The following is a 9,271-nucleotide window of genomic DNA, read 5'->3' on the forward strand; positions in this document are numbered from 1 at the left end:
AAAAACTGAACACAGATCAATCGAGAAAACAGGAAGAAGTTGTGTGGAACTATGAAAAAATAAGCAAAATATACAAACTGAGTAGTCCATGCGCAAGATAGGCAACATCAAGGACTATGTGGGCTCAGCAGTGCCGTGGTCCCGTGGTTGGCGTGAGCAGCTGCGAAAAGAAAGGTCCTTGATTCAAGTCTTCCCTCGAGTGAAAAGTTTAATTTTTTTATTTTCAGTTTATGTCACAAACTCTTATGTTTTCATCACTTTTTTGGGAGTGATTATCACATCCACAAGAAAACCTAAATAGAGCAAGGTAGAAGAATCTTTTTACCCATTCTCCAAGTGTACAAGTTAGGTGGGTCGACAACATATTCCTGTCATGTGACGCACATCCCGTCACCAGTGTTGTATAGAATATATCAGACGTGTTTTCTGTGGAGGAATCGGTTGACCTATACCTTGCGATCAAATGTTTTCGGTTCCCCTTGGAGAGGCACGTCCTTTCGTCTACTAATCGCACGGTTTTGCGGTGCGGTCGCAAAACACAGACACTAAACTTATTACAGAGAACAGAGACGTCAATGAACGAACGGACAGATCATAAGTAAACCTTTCACTGGAGGGAAGACTTGAACCAAGGACCTCTCGTTCCGCAGCTGCTCTCGCTAACCACGGGACCACGGCACTGCTCAGCTCACACTCTCCTTGATGTTGACTACCTTGCACATGGACTACTCAGTTTGTATATTTTGCTTATTTTTTTCATAGTTCCACACAACTTCTTCCTGTTTTCTCGAGTGATCTGTGTTCAGTTTTTCAAGGCCTGTCCACTGTGCCAACTTATAACCAAATCTGAGGGGGGTGCGATGGGGTTCCCTTGTTAGAGCCATTTGATTCAGATTTCGGCTAGTAGCTAGCCATTCTCAATGCACTGTTTTCTACCCTCAATAGAAAATAGTCGATTGAGAATGGCTAGTTACTAGCCGAAATCTGGATTTGCGTAATAAAATCTAAAAAAGGACGATTGCTCCACTCCATAATTCATAAAACTTTCAATAATGTTTTCGAGGTAATTTGATAATTTTTTATCTTGTTCGTCTCAGCTGCACGAGTATAAAATTTTGCTGCAGCAGTTACAGGTTTCGGGCTGATTCGCCCATTCTCGAATCACACATTTAGTTGTTAACCATAACTAGTCATACTATATGGTGACAGAAGGCACGAATAGGTTTTGTAGAGGAAGTCTAGCTGTGAGCTTCTTCTTGAGTCATTCATGTGTAGCTTTAGATACATAGGGTATCTCATTAATAAGAGTACATGAGACTCACAGTTCGACTTTCTGTACAAAAGCTATTCGTGTCCTCTGACACATACACTGAAGCGCCAGAGAAATTGGTATAGGCATGCGTATTCAAATAGAGAGATACGTAAACAGGCAGAATACGGCGCTGCGGTCGGCAACGCCTATATAAGGCAAAAAGTGTCTGGGGCAGTTGTTAGATCGGTTACTGCTGCTACAATGGCAGGTTATCAAGATTTAAGTGAGTTTCAATGTGGTGTTACAGACGGCGCACGAGCGATGGGACACAGCATCTCCGGAGTCGCGTTGAAGTGGGGATTTTCCCGTACGACCATTTCACAAGGGTACAGGTAATATTAGGAAGCCGGCAAAACATCAAACCTCCGACATCGCTGCGGCCAGAAAAGGATCCTGCAATAACGGCACCGACGACGACTGAAGAGAATCGTTCAGATTAGATTAGATTAGATTAGATTAATACTAGTTCCATGGATCATGAATACGATATTTCGTAATGATGTGGAACGAGTCGAATTTTCCAATACATGACATAATTAGGTTAATTTAACAACATACTTAAGTTAATATAACAACTTTATTTTATTGTGTTTCTTTTGTTTTTCTTTATTTTTTATTTTTATTTCTTTTTATTTTTTTAAATATTTTTTTTCTTAATTTATATCTAAAAATTCCTCTATGGAGTAGAAGGAGTTGTCATTCAGAAATTCCTTTAATTTCTTCTTAAATACTTGTTGGTTATCTGTCAGACTTCTGATACTATTTGGTAAGTGACCAAAGACTTTAGTGCCAGTACAATTCACCCCTTTCTGTGCCAAAGTTAGATTTAATCTTGAATAGTGAAGATCATCCTTTCTCCTAGTATTGTAGTTATGCACACTGCTATTACTTTTGAATTGGGTTTGGTTGTTAATAACAAATTTCATAAGAGAGTATATATACTGAGAAGCTACTGTGAATATCCCTAGATCCTTAAATAAATGTGTGCAGGATGATCTTGGGTGGACTCCAGCTATTATTCTGATTACACGCTTTTGTGCAATAAATACTTTATTCCTCAGTGATGAATTACCCCAAAATATGATGGCATATGAAAGCAATGAGTGAAAATAGGCGTAGTAAGCTAATTTACTAAGATGTTTATCATCAAAATTTGCAATGACCCTTATTGCATAAGTAGCTGAACTCAAACGTTTCAGCAGATCATCAATGTGTTTCCTCCAATTTAATCTCTCATCAATGGACACACCTAAAAATTTGGAATATTCTACCTTAGCTATATGCTTCTGATTAAGGTCTATATTTATTAATGGCGTCATACCATTCACTGTACGGAACTGTATGTACTGTGTCTTATCAAAATTCAGTAAGAGTCCGTTTACAAGGAACCACTTAGTAATTTTCTGAAAGACAGTATTGACAATTTCATCAGTTAATTCTTGTTTGTCAGGTGTGATTACTATACTTGTATCATCAGCAAAGAGAACTAACTTTGCCTCTTCATGAATATAGAATGGCAAGTCATTAATATATAATAAGAACAACAAAGGACCCAAGACTGACCCTTGTGGAACCCCATTCTTGATAGTTCCCCAGTTTGAGGACTGTGCTGATCTTTGCATGTTACGAGAACTACTTATTTCAACTTTCTGCACTTCAACGTGACCGAAGGGCAACCCTTCCGCAAATTGCCGCAGATTTCAATGATGGACCATCAACAGCTGTCAGCGTGCGAATCCTTCAACGTACATCATAGATATGGGCTTTTGGAGCCGAAGGCCCACTTGTGTATCCTTGATGACTGCACGACACAAAGCTTCACGCGTTACCTGGACCCGTCAACACCAACATTGTACTGTTGATGAGTGGAAACATATTGCCTGGTCGGACGAGTCACGTTTCAGATTGTTATCGGGCGGATAGACGAGTACAGCTATGGAGACAACCTCATGAATCCATGCAACCTGTATGTCAGGAGCGGACTGTTCAATGCCTGTAATGGTGCGGGACGTGTGCAGTTGGAGCCATATGGGACCCCTGACACATCTAGATACGACTCCGACAGGTGACACGCACGTAAGCATCCTGTCTGATCACCTGCATCCATTCATGTCCAGTGTTCCGATGGACTTGACCAATTCCAGTAGGACAGTGCGACACCCCACACATCCAGAATTGCTCCAGAGTGGCTCTTCTGAGTTTAAACACTTCCGCTGGCTACCGAACTCCCCAGACGTGAACTTTATTGTGTGTATCTGGAGTGGACGATCAAGAACGAAGTGCTCGTATTAAGAAGGGTGTAAGACAAGGCTGTAGCCTTTCGCCCATACTCTTCAATCTGTACATCGAGGAAGCAATGATGGAAATAAAAGAAAGGTTCAGGAGTGGAATTAACATACAAGGTGAAAGGATATCAATGATACGATTCGCTGATGACATTGCTATCCTGAGTGAAAGTGAAGAAGAATTAAATGATCTGCTGAACGGAATGAACAGTCTAATGAGTACACAGTATGGTTTGAGAGTAAATCGGAGAAAGACGAAGGTAACGAGAAGTAGTAGAAATGAGAACAGCGAGAAACTTAACATCAGGATTGATGGTCACGAAGTCAATGAAGTTAAGGAATTCTGCTACCTAGGCAGTAAAATAACCAATGACGGACGGAGCAAGGAGGACATCAAAAGCAGACTCGCTTTGGCAAAAAAGGCATTTCTGGCCAAGAGAAGTCTACTAATATCAAATACCGGCCTTAATTTGAGGAAGAAATTTCTGAGGATGTACGTCTGGAGTACAGCATTGTATGGTAGTGAAACATGGATGGTGCCGAAAATCGGAACAGAAGAGAATCGAAGCATTTGAGATGTGGTGCTGTAGACGAATGTTGAAAATTAGGTGGACTGATATGATAAGGAATGAGGAGGTTCTACGCAGAATCGCAGAGGAAAGGAATATGTGGAAAACACTGATAAGGAGAAGGGACAGGATGGTAGGACATCTGCTAAGACATGAGGGAATGACTTCCATGGTACTAGAGGGAGCTGTAGAGGGCAAAAACTGTAGAGGAAGACAGAGATTGGAGTACGTCAAGCAAATAATTGAGGGCGTAGGTTGCAAGTGCTACTCTGAGATGAAGAGGTTAGCACAGGAAAGGAATTCGTGGCGGGCCGCATCAAACCAGTCAGTAGACTGATGACCAAAACAAAAAATAAAAATAAAATCTGGAGTGCCTTGCAACGTGCTGTTCAGAAGAGGTCTCCACCCCCACCTATTCTTACGGATTTATGGACAGTCCTGCAGGTTTCATGATGTCAGTTCCCTCCAGCACTATTTCAGACATTACTCGAGTCCATGCGGCGTGGTGTTGTGGCATTTCTGCGTGCCCGCGGGGGCCCTACACGATGTTAGGCAGGTGTACCAGTTTCTTTGGCTCTTCAGTGTATGACTAGTTACCTTTAACGGCAGGGTGTTTCGTTTGAGAATGGGCGAATCAGCTGGTAACCAATGCAGCAGAAATTCTATATTCACGCAGCTGAAACGGACAAAATAATTATCAAAGTTCCTCAACAGTATACATCCAAAAGCAGCATGCCTTTAATCAGGAAAGATGATGTTTTAGTCATTTAAACGAATATTCTTTTCTGAATCTGTGACATTATGACACCAGTGCAACACATTCGCCACTTCCGAGACATGGGCATGGGCGGGGGTGCGATATATTTTGCGACAGCGATTCAGCTGTTTCGGATTCAGTGCTCAAAAATTCCCGTCAACCAACACATAGTTAAAGTTTCTTAAATATATTAGGACCAGCATTCCTGCCTCTTCCTCCAGTGTCTTACAGAATCGAACACCAACGTGTAAAACAGCTTCACATGTCGTTTAACGGAACAAACATATTCTTAATATTGTACCGGATCGTAATATACGAGGGCAGTTCAATAAGTAATGCAACACAATTTTTTTCTCGGCCAATTTTGGTTGAAAAAACCGGAAATTTCTTGTGGAATATTTTCAAACATTCCCGCTTCGTCTCGTATAGTTTCATTGACTTCCGACAGGTGGCAGCGCTGTACGGAGCAGTTAAAATGGCGTCTGTAACGGATGTGCGTTGCAAACAACGGGCAGTGATCGAGTTTCTTTTGGCGGAAAACCAGGGCATCTCAGATATTCATAGGCGCTTGGAGAATGTCTACGGTGATCTGGCAGTGGACAAAAGCACGGTGAGAATTGGGCAAAGCGTGTGTCATCATCACCGCAAGGTCAAGCGAGACTGTCTGATCTCCCGCGTGCGGGCCGGCCGTGCACAGCTGTGACTGCTGCAATGGCGGAGCGTGCGAACACACTCGTTCGAGATGATCGACGGATCACCGTCAAACAAGTCAGTGCTCAACTTGACATCTCTGTCGGTAGTGCTGTCACAATTGTTCACCAGTTGGGATATTCAAAGGTTTGTTCCCGCTGAGTCCCTCGTTGTCTAACCGAACACCATAAAGAGCAAAGGAGAACCATCTGTGCGGAATTGCTTGCTCGTCATGTGGCTGAGGGTGACAATTTCTTGTCAAAGATTGTTACAGGCGATGAAAGATGGGTTCATCACTTCGAACCTGAAATAAAACAGCAATCAATGGAGTGGCGCCAAACCCACTCCCCTACCAAGAAAAAGTTTAAAGCCATACCCTGAGCCGGTAAAGTCACGGTTACAGTCTTCTGGGACGCTGAAGGGGTTATTCTGTTCGATGTCCTTCCCCACGGTCAAACGATCAACTCTGAAGTGTATTGTGCTACTCTTCAGAAATTGAAGAAACGACTTCAGCGTGTTCGTAGGCACAAAAATCTGAACGAACTTCTCCTTCTTCATGACAACGCAAGCCTTCACACAAGTCTTCGCACCCGAGAGGAGCTCACAAAACTTCAGTGGACTGTTCTTCCTCATGCACCCTACAGCCCCGATCTCGCACCGTCGGATTTCCATATGTTTGGCCCAATGAAGGACGCAATCCGTGGGACGCACTACGCGGATGATGATGAAGTTATTGATGCAGTACGACGTTGGCTCCGACATCGACCAGTGGAATGGTACCGTGCAGGCATACAGGCCCTCATTTCAAGGTGGCGTAAGGCCGTAGCATTGAATGGAGATTACGTTGAAAAGTAGTGTTGTGTAGCTAAAAGATTGGGGAATAACCTGGTGTATTTCAATGCTGAATAAAACAACCCCTGTTTCAGAAAAAAAAATGTGTTGCATTACTTATTGAACTGCCCTCGTAAGAAGCATTACTGGGGAAACCAACGTTTCGGCCACAGTTACAGTCACCTTCATCTGGCTTCCAAAAGAAACCCACTGTAACCTATAACGCCGGTTCCTCCAGCATAGTGTTTTACATTATGAGGCGGTGCGATACTGAGAAAACTTTAAAGTCAACAGTCTCTGGCCGGGGAAACCTATGCAGTCATACACTGAGGAGCCAAAGAAACTGGTACACCTGCCTAATATCGTATATGGCGCTCGCGAGCACGCAGAAGCGCCGCAACACGACGTGACACCGGCTCAACTTATGTCTGAGGTAGTGTTGGAGGGGACTGGCACCATGAATCCCGCAGGGCTGCCCATACGAGGTGCGGCTAGAAAAAAGCGGACTGATGCTGGAAAAAACATTTATTTACAATTATTTACAATTTCATGTTATCTCCTTCAATGTACTCTCCTCCTCGGTCTCTACACCGCTCCATACGAATTTTCCACTGTTCATAGCAATGCTGCACATCATTTTCGGTAAGTCCATACATTACTTCCGTCGCTTTTTCTTTTACTGCTTCAACAGTCTCAAATCTAGTTCCTTTCAAAGCTGACTTGACTTTAGGGGAAAGAAAAAAGTCACAGGGGGCCAAATCAGGTGAGTAGGGTGGACGATCTAAGATGGGAATGTTGTGTTTTGCCAAAAACGTCTTCACTGACAACGCACTGTGAGCTGGGGCATTGTCTTGGTGAAGGATCCGTGACTTTTTTCTCCACAAATCGTTCCGTTTTCTCCGTACTCGCTCACGTAGGGTAGCCAGGACGCTAATGTAGTAATGCTGATCCACTGTTTGTCCCTCTGGTACCCAATCAATGCCCACAATCCCTTTGATGTAAAAAAAAAAACAATCATCATTGCCTTGAATTCCGATTTTGACATTCGTGCTTTTTTTGTCGTGGAGAACCAGGAGTTTTCCAATGCATCGATTGGCGTTTAGTTTCGGGATCGTAAGTAAAAAACCACGATTCATCGCAAGTAATAACATTTTGTAAGAAGGTGGGATCACTTTCAATGTTTTCCAGGATGTCAGAACAAATCATTCTTCGGCGATCCTTCTGTTCAATTGTGAGATTTTTTCAATGTTTGCATCAGTTTTTGCTGACAATGGTCTGCCAGTGCGAGTGTCATCACTGGTGTCTTCGCGGCCATCTTTAAATCGTTTAAACCACTCGAACACTTGTGTTCGCGATAAACAATCATCGCCGTACACTTGTTGTAACATTACAAACGTTTCACTTGCAGATTTGCCTAGTTTGAAACAAAATTTGATGTTAACACGCTGTTCTTTCTGTACACTCAACATTTTCCGACGCACAGACAAAACGTCAACTACTTAAAACAGACGCCACGGGCAGACTGAGTGCAGGAGGCAGATGAAACTCGAGCAGTAGGCGGAGCGAGAGTCACGTGACAGGCCACGCGACTTTCAGCCTTATTGCATTCGTTTTATTGTTTCACCAGTACTAGTCCGGTTTTTTTCTAGCCACACCTCGTAAATCGGTAAGAATACGAGGGTGCGGAGATTTCTTCTAAGCAGCACGTTGCAAGGCATCCCAGACACGGCAATGTTGTCGGTGGGAGGAGGAAGATCCGTAAGAAGACGGACGTCCCTGTTCTTACGGATTTTCCTCCTCCCATCGCCAACAGCTGCCATCGCAGAGCATACAGTGTGAAGTTGGTCTAAATTAGAGACCGAAACCGTTTTACTCCTTCAAAGTAGTTCCCTTCTGAATGCACACACTTTTTCCAGCGCTCCTGCCGTTTCACATCATTGTCATTACTTTATTGTCGCAATACTGTAATCTGTTTTGAGATTAAAAATTGCTGTAATGACAGAGCAGTATGGGATGGCGAATTATCGTGATGCAAAATCCAATTATTATGTTGGCACGCACACGAAGAACTCTTTTACGAAGTAGGAGGAGGGAGGAGGAGATCAGTGTTTAACGTCCCGTCGACAACGAGGTCATTAGAGACGGAGCACCAGCTCGGGTGAGGGAAGGATGGGGAAGGAAATTGGCCGTGCCCTTTCAAAGGAACCATCCCGGCATTTGCCTGAAGCGATTTAGGGAAATCACGGAAAACCTAAATCAGGATGGCCGGAGACGGGATTGAACCGTCGTCCTCCCGAATGCGAATCCAGTGTGCTAACCACTGCGCCACCTCGCTCGGTCTCTTTTACGAAGTCTTTTTGAAATTTCTTTGTAGTGATATTTGTTAACTGTTTGTCCAGGAGACACCCACTCTTTATGAACAATTCCCTTGGAATCAAAGAAGCACGCAAGCATACATTTCACTTTTGACTTTGACATGCGAGCTTCTTTTGGTCTGGGTGATCCCTTTGAGCACCATTGCGAACTTTGGCGTTTTGTCTCTGGATCGTACTGAAGAAACCAACTTCTATCACCAGTGATAAAAAGGCTGAACAATTGTGGATTGATTTCCGTTTGCTCTAACAGATCGGCAGCCACATTTTTCCGTGTTTCTCGCTGTTGTCGTGTGAGATTTTTTGGGACCATTTTTGTACAAATCTTTCTCGTACCAAGATCTTCAGTTATTATTAGACGAACCGTTTCTCAATTGATGTTATGTTCTTCTGCAATCATTTTCACGGATAATCTTCTATCAGATCATAGGGGTTCACGCACTCTAGCGAAGTTG

Source organism: Schistocerca nitens, chromosome 11 (genome assembly GCF_023898315.1).
Source record: "Schistocerca nitens isolate TAMUIC-IGC-003100 chromosome 11, iqSchNite1.1, whole genome shotgun sequence".
In the NCBI taxonomy this organism is placed as follows: Eukaryota; Metazoa; Arthropoda; class Insecta; order Orthoptera; family Acrididae; genus Schistocerca; species Schistocerca nitens.